We start from the raw sequence: 10,672 nt of genomic DNA, 5'->3' as shown, positions 1-10,672 counted from the left end.
AGAAGCTAAATTCTAAAATCTGAGAATTTTCCAGTGGAAGCTCTTGAACATCCTTGTTAACAATAGATGTTCCTCTCTACTCTTCTTCATTATGAGTTTGGTCCCTAGATGGTTCTCCCCTACATCTGTGGTAAGACTCCAAGCAACAGCTCCTTATTCTTAAGAACAATTGCTCCTTTACAGAGAACCATCCTTGAACTCCTCCCAAACTAGCTGAACTTCAGCTGGCTTTTTTTTTTTTTTTTTGGTTTCTCTTACATCCTTATTAAAAAACAAAAACAAGAAACCCAATTGCCTTCTAAGTCTGCGTCTTTCTCCCCTTATGTGAGTGCAGCTCTTAGGTAGCATCAGAGAAGTCTCCCCCTCCTGTCCCCCGCCCACAGGTGGATAATAGTTTACACAGAAACTCACAAGTGATCAAACTACCAAAAATAAGTGACTGTAGTGTACTCAGCTACAAACGGGACATCTACATCACAGCCCTTCCCAAAGGCTTAAGTACCACCAGGAAAGAGGGAACCAAAAGAGTGTAAAAGCCAGAGGCTGGATAGGCTGAGAACAAAACAGCATCCTTTGGACACGATGGTACCTCTGCACACATTAATTCAGGAAAGTTCGGCTTCCTGCACAAGGTCAAGCTTGTCACCGTCCAGCATGGGGTGTGAAGGGGTGTGAGCTCCCAGCCCTAACTGAGGAGCTGTGAGCTGCTTATGGCTTCCTGAGGGAAGAAGAGTCACTTTTCTTTAAGGCTGTGGCCCCTCGTCAGTCCATCATGCTCCCATGAACAGCCCTGGCCCTAGAGCTGCATGGGCAGCTCATACTGAAGTGAATGGGCGTTTAAGAAGTTCTGAAGGGCTGGAGACACAGTTCAGCAGACCTACTTGCCAACAAGCCCACAGCCCGAGGTTCCATCTCCAGCATCCACTAAACAAACAAACAAACAAACAAACACCCAACTAACTTCCTGACTCAGTCTCCTTCTCAAAGTGGAAATCCTCTCCCCAAAGCCTCTTGTGCTAGTTTTTGTTTTGTTTTGTTTTGTTTTCATAAGATACCCGCATACTTTGCTGCTTTTGTTCCACAAATGCCTCACGTCCTACCTAAGGGATTTTGAGTTAAGATGGAAGAGTGTCAGTGGAGGAAGTCCTTGAGTGCATCACAATTAACACTGCGTGACTGTGCGTAGCCCTCCCCGGGCTTTACGTAACATGCATACAAAACATGCATTTTTTCTTAAAGGAAACACACATACAGTGAAGGCTCCAGAAGGCCCAGGCAATCAGTGAAGAAGTATCTCCCTGCTTAGACCTCATCTGTTTCCCAAGTCCTCAAGTTGCCTCTTGGCTACTGCTGTTCCTGTTTTGTTGTTGTTGTTGTTGTTGTTGTTGTTTTCTTTTGGGGTGGACTCCAGAGAGCCTGCCCCAGCCTTGGCAGGGACTCCCATCTCAGCCTGTTAGTGACTCAGGCCCTGATCTCTCTGTAGTTGCTCAGAGAAAAAAGCCTGGCTTTTGACTGACCCTAACTGGAGTGAAGCACCAATTCTCGAGATTTTTATTCCTTCAAATCCCAGACAGAGGAAACAAATCCTGTGCTAACACCTCTAAACTGTAGAACAGATGAGCCAGAGGACAGATTCATGTTCTTGTGACCAGAGGGTTCATAAGGAAAATGTAAGTTTACCTTGGATACTGTCCCCAAGTTTGAATGACACACACTGGCTTGCTATGTACTTTTCCTGCTGAGTGGCTACTGTGTTCATGAGAAGAGAAGGAGCCTGCTGACCTTAGTCATTCACCTTGGTCTGTCCAGTGTTTTCTTCACATCTAACCTCTGGCCTTGACTATCACTCTAAGTTAATAAATAAGGAAAATGACCAAGTACTGGTGACCCACTTGTTTCCTCTACAAGTACCACACTTCCATATTCAGACAGGAAACCCTTCAGCTCTTAAGAGACCCATGGCTGTTTCCTTAGCATGGATGGATCCAGGTCCATAAGCCTAGATCTGTGACCCCAGCTCTGATCTAAGCACCTTCCCTAAGTGAATGACCAGTTAGCCACCTTCAACGTTGGTGGCTCCTTTTGTTATGCGTCCTTCATATTAACTAACCGCTCCCTTGACTTCTAGAGCCTTCTTGGCTCTAATAGAGCCAAGTGCTAGTAGATGCTGGGCAACTCTGAGAAAGTCTGTGAGGGGGGAGGGGAATCAGCCTGATCAAGGGTTGAGAACCAAACTCAACAGAATCCCACCAGGGAGGCAGGGGGTTCTTCACTTAGGTACGGGTGGGTGAGGAGTTCCTGCTTCCTCTTCTCCCTCTTTTGATTCCTTTTTCTTTTTCCCCTCAGCCTTATCCATTTATCTGTTTGCCACCGCTCCCGCTACCCACCCCCCACGTAATAGCTATTGCCTTAATGCCTTGCTCAAATCTCTCAACCTCTTACAAGTAATTGCCTTGTTTCCTGCATGAGTGATTGCAGAAGCCTCTAATTCCCTCCGTTCATCTCTAGATAAAGCATTGACTGATTTATGGCAAAATGAGAGAGGCTCTTTACAACATGACCTTGGTCAACCTTTCTTACTCTTACCACTGCCCACATTCATCCTCCACAAGAGCCACATCCAATTGTGTCCAAACTTCACAACAAAATTTAACAATGTGGTGGTTTCTATGCGTGAATTGGGGGTGCCCGGGGGCGGGGGGGGAGAGTACAATCTAGAATATTTTCTCCCATTGTAACTACAAAGTCTTGCTCGTCTTTCTCCTCAGGTCTTCCTACCACCTAACTGCCACCCCAGGCAGAATAGGCCCCTCTCCCATCTGTTCTAGGACATGTGGAAATCTGAATAATGGGGATTTGAGGGAGAGGTTGTCCTGGACTTGGATGCTCTGGTGCAGAGGTAGCACCCATGGGCAGCCTCTAGGGCAGTGGGTGTGGGAAGAGGAAACAGTGCACTATTTTTATGAGCTGAACTGTGTCCATAGATTCCTGTTTGCATCCTGGTCTCCATGCTCTCAGAATATAGCTGTATTTGGAGATAGAGGTGTGAGACAGTTCTTGTGGTAGACCCTAAACCCATCTAACTAATGTCCCTATAAAAAGAGTGAATTTAGACATACGTAGAGATGCAGATAAAAGACTGTGTGGAGGAGCGATGAGAGGGAGGCCATCTCCAAGTTGAGGAGTGCCACCTCAGATAGGCAAACATGTTGACACTTTGATCTTGACCTTTTAGCTGCTGGAACTGAGAGAAACTAATCGTCTCTTGTCTAAGTCACCTGGTCTGTGGTATTTTGTTCTAGAAACCGACGGTAACTAATAGAAGCACCAATTTATAAGATGCATGGAGAGTTTAATAATGGAGGGCAGGGTGTTATTGATAGAAGTGAGTTGACAAGGGGAACTTCCTGGGTGAGGTATTGCTGAGCCCCAATTCCAACCTTCCCACTGGTCATTTGTGTTTGAATATGAGTTAAACACAATAAATGTGGCCTCTTTTCATTTATCTTTTTTGTCAAAGTTCCTTCAGAATTATTTCTCTAAGCCAGCAGTGTTGTGTTTTATTTCTAACAAAGGCAGGAACACACACACACACACACACACACACACACACACACACACACACACACACACACACTATGTCCCTTTAAAAAATCCTGCTAACTCCTCACTTAAGGACATTTCCTACTCTTTTATTTGTTTGGGAATTTTTGTTTTGTTTTGTTTTTTGAGACAGGGTTTCTCTGTGTAGCCTTGGCTGTCTTGGATTCACTTTGTAGACCAGGCTGGCCTCAAACTCACAGCGATCCACCTGCCTCTGCCTCCCAAGTGCTGGGATTAAAGGTATGGGCTACCACACCTGGCATGTTTGGGAAATATTTTTTTGCTACCTTTTTGTGTTCCAGGTATCGGACTATTCTCTAGGGATACAATGGCAGACATGGTAGACAAAATCCTTATCCTAATAGGTGAGTCAATTATATGGGTACATAAGTATAGTGTATTGTAATTGTTATAATTACACAGTTGTAAGTACAGTACCAATTGCCTTGACAGCATCAAGTAGGGCTCAGCAAATCTGGGATGACTTCTCAAAGGAGGTAAACCTTAATTGAGACTTACAGGATGATAGAAATTAACTCCACAAAGTGGATAATGGGGGAAGAGAAGAAAATGTCCCTCCAGTAGAAGCAGCATTTTATGCAGAGAACAGTGGCCTAGACAGGGGCTTAGTGACTTGGGGAGCTAATGTGAAGCATGCATGGTGGCATTTCTATGGGGGAATAGGAGAATATTGTTCTTTAGAATTCCCAGGAAATAGACTTGAGGCCATTTCACACATAAGGTATCTCTGAGGGTGTGCTTTCTGGAACAACTGTATAAGGGAGTAATGGAAGAAGACCAGGCAGAGGGAGGAATTGAACTACAGTTGTAACACAGGTCTCAACTGATGCCACAAGAAGGCTGGAGTCTGGATGGGCTGTTTCAGTTAAGTGTCTCATTGAAGACAAATGCCTGACCAAAGCATCTTAGGGAAAGGAGGGTTTATTTTGACTTGCAGGGAAGTTATGATGGTGGGAGCATGAGGCAGCTGGTCACGTTGCATCAGCAGTCAGGAAACAGCGAGGTGAATCTGGTGCTCAGCTGATTTCTTCTTTTTATTCAGTCCAGGAACCTTGCCTATTTAGGGTGACTCTTCCCTTTTCACTCAGTCTTTCTAAAAGCGTCCTTCTGGACACATCTGGAGCTATGTTTCCACCGTGATTCCGAATCTATCATGTTAACGATGTAGATTGGCTACCCAAGAGTCCATTAGGTGTGCCCTACACTGAGGCAAGAGGTCTCTGCCCTGATACCCATCAATTGTTCCTTGATGACGTCAGAGAGTACTGGTGAGGTAGCTTCCCTAGGCTCAGGACAGTTCCCACAGAATGCTACAGCTGGGAGTGGGCAATGATCAGACAGCTTCAGGGATGAACCTCCTTGAGTTTAAGAGTAAACATAGGCAATGTACCAGTGACTCCTTCAGCATCACAAGGAGAACCCAGACCTTGCAGAGTGTGCAGGGCAGACCAAGCATAGAAGCCGTCATAAGAACGACAAGAGGACTGTGGGATTTGAAGTGAGTTACCTAAGTAGATCTGTGTTTTAAGGAGACCCCTCTTTGGAGGCCAGATGACGGTTAGGCTGCAGGGTTGTAAGATGAAGACTAGGTACGAGATGGATTATAAGGCCTTTACAGGGATTTGTGGCAGAATATTCAAGGGCTAAAATAGTGTCAGTGGAAAAAGTTCTAAGTGGATGCCTTGCGTGTATAGGATGTAGAACTGACAGAATTCAGTTACTGATTGAGTGACTAAGTGGCACGACGAAGGAGTCTGGCCCGATGGCCAACCTCCATTCTCACCCTTTCTATTGTCTACCCTGTAGCCATGGTGATGAGCAAATGTGCCAACTTACTGTGTAATTTTTCTGCTCAGGAGCCTCAGTTGTCTGCCAATTCCTCCCTGCTAAAGCCAACATTCCTCAGACTCAGTGAAATCTTTGCAAGTAAACTATAGCTGAGATATAGAGGAGTAACTGCCCCTAAAAGGAAGAGGGAATGTGTATGCATACCCCAGTGGAGGGGACCCGCATATACGGTACCATTTAATGCAGCTTTGGCCAGAAAACTTATCTCTTAGAATCAGACACTTTCCAGTCCAGTCTCTGCAATGCTGCCCTGGCCTTGTCACGTGTCTCCTACTCAGTCTTGGCGCTTTGTTGAACACCACACCCTTGCCTGAACTAACCCCTTTCTTCATGCTCTGGGCTCAGATTGGTTTCTGGAACTGACTCTTCATGTAAGTCACAATTCCTTAAACTCTGGGTCACCACCCAGTGAGGATCACCTTACTAGATATGGGGCTCATGAAAAGTTGGCAGCAATTAAAAAGTCTGGACTCAGGTGAGCTGTGGTGCCATGCGATTCCACCAGTGCCTCCCAGGACGACTCTGCTCAGATGTGACACTGTTGTATGTCAGCAGTTTCAGCTTTTAGTCTACATATTAGGGTTTCTGCTGTCCTGAAACATAAAGGTCTCATTGCAGAAAGCATTTGTAGCTAAGGGTGGAAAGGTTTATGTGGGATGGAGGTGGGGGCTGGGACAAGAGTAAGCAGGCATAGGAAGGGTTAACCAGAACTTAAGATGTATGAAAAAAGCTTATGGAACCATACTATTTTTTTTGTAAAATAATTAAGCATATAATTAAAATGTTTGAATACAGTTACCTTTTGTGAGTGGAAAATGCTGCTCTCAGAAGCCACAGGTTATTAAATGAAATATTTAAGAGTTGTTGGTCAGGGAGGCCTCAAAGGCCCCCCTAAACAACACACAGCATTGCCATTGTTCTTGTCAGCAGAACTAGATGGTAAGACCCCGTTGATAAGGATACTACATACTTGGGTGGCAGAACATAGGAAATCAAGCTGGAACTGAGATGGAAGCATCTTTCCTCATGGACTGGCTTTCAGAGTATGGGGAGGTGCCATGCAGGCTGCTGGGAGACATAACCCAACAACTGCCTTACCCAGCTGTGGACTCTGGCCTGACAGGCAAGAGGTGCTCACTGGAGCAATAGTGGCATGGCTGGTATTGAGAGTAACCAACTATTTTTGTTTATTTTTGAGGCCATGTCTAATACTGTCAACCTGGTCAAAAGTCCATAATTCAAGAGACAGTTAACAGGGAGAAGCTGCTAGTGTTGTTTTGCTAAGTGGACGGAGGGTCAAACTGCCTTCTAAATACGTTTATGCCCACGATTAGTGTCGCTCTCAGTCTTTGTCAGAGAAGTCTGGGTTTGCAGTGGATGATGGGTAAGGCAGAGTCTCATAACTGGTCAAAGAGGTGAGAATAAGTGACTGTTGAATGCTCTGACCTTGGTGATACAGATATCTCACCTTCTAGAAAACTCAAAAGGAATTTTGTGGAGAGGAGGCAGGAAGAATGTTAGATCTGGATGGCGCAGAGGAGTGCTGTTGACACCATTTCCTGCATGTGATATGGCCATTACACTCATGAACTCGCTGTAGCTGTGGTTACCTGTACATCTTTCTATAGCTGCAGGGAAATGAGTAAAATTGGAGCCATAAATAAATACATTTTTAGAAGGCAGAATGCATTTTTTCTCCACTGGAAAATACCAAAACATTTTAAATTCTATATTTTAATGAAATTCCTCCCAAGCATATTTCAGACTCATTTAATTTTTAAAAGCCATTATTGCTTTAAAGATGATGATGATGACTTACTACTACCACCACTATTTCTTTTTGTTTGTTTGTTTTTCTAGACAGGGTTTCTCTGTGTAGCCTTGGCTGTCCTGGACTCACTTTGTAGACCAGGCTGGCCTTGAACTCACAGTGATCCACCTGCCTCTGTCTCCAGAGTGCTGGGATTAAAGGTGTGCGCAACCACTGCCCAGCTACTATTACTATTATTGAGGGGTACATCCCATACCCCACTGTGACAATCAGAAAGCAGCTTTGTGGAGTCAGCTCTCTCCTTCTACCTTTACGTGGGTTCTGGGCAATGAACTCAGGCTGTTGTCAGCTTGCTTGTCAAGTGCTTTTCCTCATTAATCATCTCACTGGCCCAATTATTGTTTTCTTTAATTTTAAAAATTTTATCCTACGTATATTGGTTTTTTGCCTGAATATATGTCTGTAAACCATATGTGTGCCGTGCCCAAAGAGGCCAGAAGAGGGCATTACATCACCTGGCATTGAAGTTATAGATGATTGTTTGCTGCTCTGTGGGTTTTGAGAATTGAAACTGGGTCCTCTGAAAGAGCTCTTAGCGGCTGAGCCATCTCTCAGCCTCACCACTCATTGTTTTTTATACATTTTTAAAATGTACATATTATTTGTTTTTATGTGCATTGGTGTTTTGCCTGTGTGTACGTCCATGTGAGAGTGTTGCATCCCCTGGAACTGGAGTTATAAACACGTGTGAGCTGCCATGTGGGTGCTGGGAATTGAACCCAGGTCCTCTGGAAGAGCCAGTGCTCTTAACTGCTGAGCCATATTTGCAGCCCTTTATCGTTTTCTTAATGACATAAAAATTCCTGGATGTTTGTCATTGTACAGGCCTCTTTCAGAGATTGCTAAGGAATGTGGCACAGTTTGCAAGGGTGCTTACCAGGTGAGAACTGCTAGAAAATTTTGGTTTCTGGATCTGCCTTTCATATGGTCTCTGACCTTCTACCTACCTTGTCTCCATCCAACTCTTTGTAAATGAAATGAACCAATGCTGGGCTCGTTCTAACCTCGCATATGAAACACCCTGCTTGGGAGTAGGTTTGAATGTGGCTTCAGGAATTATTAGGAACTGTAACTCCTTTTTCTACTCAACTGCTCTATTCCTCCCCTTTTCCTAGACCTCAACCTGATCTGGTTAACATGTCCTTGTAACCGGACTTACAGTTGGACTTTCATTATCATGAGGGCCTCACAGAAGGACCCCAAAGACCCATGGGACGCACCCATACAGGTGGATGCCCAACTCTGCTTTCTCCTGAAGTCACACTCTGTTGTGTGAATTCTATGTCAGGATTTCTTCACGCTCTACCAGGCTGCAGCAAGCACACAGTTGCCCCCGAGGAAAGCATAACGTTTTGACAGAGGAGTTTAAGAAGGGCTTTGTAGGGTTGGTTTAAGGTCTCCTTGTCACTTCTGAAGCTATACAAAATTTCTTTTCCAAATATTGAGCACATTTTGGGTCCTGTCATACTTCCAGGGGGAACCATCCTCCTTGCCACCTTGGAGAGACGGGGAAAGTTTAACTTGAGCTGATGGCCTTTGTGGTGGCTGTGCAGAGAGGCCTTCTCAGGAAGAGTCAATGTTCACAATCCAGCCTGCTTTGGGTCAGGGTGGCAGACACCATAGGAAGCACTGTTGGCTCGTTATACTAAATTAGTTCTTTAAAAAAAATTCACAGCCCACTTCCCCTCGGTGGGGAGGCCTGGTGGCACTCACAGAAAGGATAAGCAGGCTACCAGGATGACATTTGATAGGCTGTGACAATATGGTGGGGGAGGATGTCCCCTTGTCACAGGCCTAGGGGAGGGGAATAGGATGAAAGAGGGAGGGAGGGAGGAGTGGGAGGATAAAAGTGAGGGGATGACAATTAAGATGTAATCTGAATAAATCAATTAAATAATAATAATAATAATAATAATAATAATAATAATAATAATAATAATAAATCTTGCAGGGCTTGGGAGGTGGCTCGGCCACTTAAGCTTTGACAGGCAAACGTGAAGACCTGAACTCAGTCTGCAGAACCTACAACTTCAAACCCCTTCCTGAGTGCTGAGATTGCAGGCAAGTCCATCACCACACCGACCTAAGTACAGCAGCATTCTTAACTCAACACTCTCAACTTCTCGAATTTTTGCCAGGTATACCTTTATCAGCTCTGTCTGCAAAGTCCTTTTGCTGTGAGTTGCCAATGGTCTTAGCTTTGCTGCATAGACTCTTGAATAATAAGCATTTGTTTCTCATGGTCTGGAAGCGGGGAGGCTGAGATTAAGGTGATGCTGGATTCAGTGACTGGTCAGGGCTCACTCTATGGTTCATAGACAGATATGTCTTTTTTTTTTTTTTTGACAGGGTTTCTCTGTGTAGCCTTGGCTGTCTGGACTCGCTTTGTAGACCAGGCTGGCCTTGAACTCACAGAGATTCACCTGCCTCTGCCTCCCAAGTGCTGGGATTAAAGGCATGTGCCACCACACTCAGCTTTGACAGCTGCCTTTTAACGCGCCCTCATGTGGTAGACACCATGCTCTGTCTGCTCTCCCTATTTTATGGACTTTTTTTTTTTCTAGACAGGATGTTATATATAGACTAGGCTGGTCTTGGATTTACAGATCAGACTGACTGGGCTTCCTAAATGCTAGGATTAAAGACATGTACCATGATAGTAGGCTGTCTGTCTATTTTATAAAGATCTACTCCTGGTAACCTTATCTAATTGACCCTCAAAATGCCCAAGTGCCATTGCATTGGGGGCTCAAATGCAACATAGGAATTCAAGGGAAGCCGGGCATGGTGGCATATACCTTTAATCCCAGCACTCGGGAGGTAGAGGCAAGCGGATCCCTGTGAGTTCAAGGCCATCCTGGTTTACAAAGTGAGTCTAGGTCAGCCAAGGCTACACAGAGAAACTCTGTTTTGAAAAACAAAAACAAAACACAAAGCAAACAAACAAAAAAAGCAAAACAAAAGAAAGAATTCAAGGGAACATAAACATTTAATTCATGGCACCAACCTTTACCTATCAGTAACATCATAAATAGAATGAATGAGATGTCTCTAAGATGCTCCTTTCATATTTTTCTTTTTTTAAAAAAGTGTAAGGTGGGTGGTGGTGGCGCATGCCTTTAGTTCTAGCACTCAGGACGCAGAAGCAGGTGGATCTCTGAGAGTTCGAGGTCAGCCTGGTCAACAGAAATTCTGTCTCAAAAGAAAACAAAGCAAACGTGTGTGTGTGTGTGTGTGTGTGTGTGTATGCATCAGAGAATGAGAGAGCGAGAGAGAGAGAGAGAGAGAGAGAGAGAGAGAGAGAGAGAGAGAGAGAGAGAGAGAGAGAGAGAGATGCCTGTATGTCATGGTGTGCAACTGGAGATCAGA

The sequence above is a fragment of the Acomys minous genome (assembly GCF_964271855.1).
Source record: "Acomys minous genome assembly, chromosome: 2".
Classification (NCBI taxonomy): domain Eukaryota; kingdom Metazoa; phylum Chordata; class Mammalia; order Rodentia; family Muridae; genus Acomys; species Acomys minous.
The sequence above is the reverse complement of the archived record's forward strand: the minus strand, read 5'-3'. Positions refer to the sequence as shown.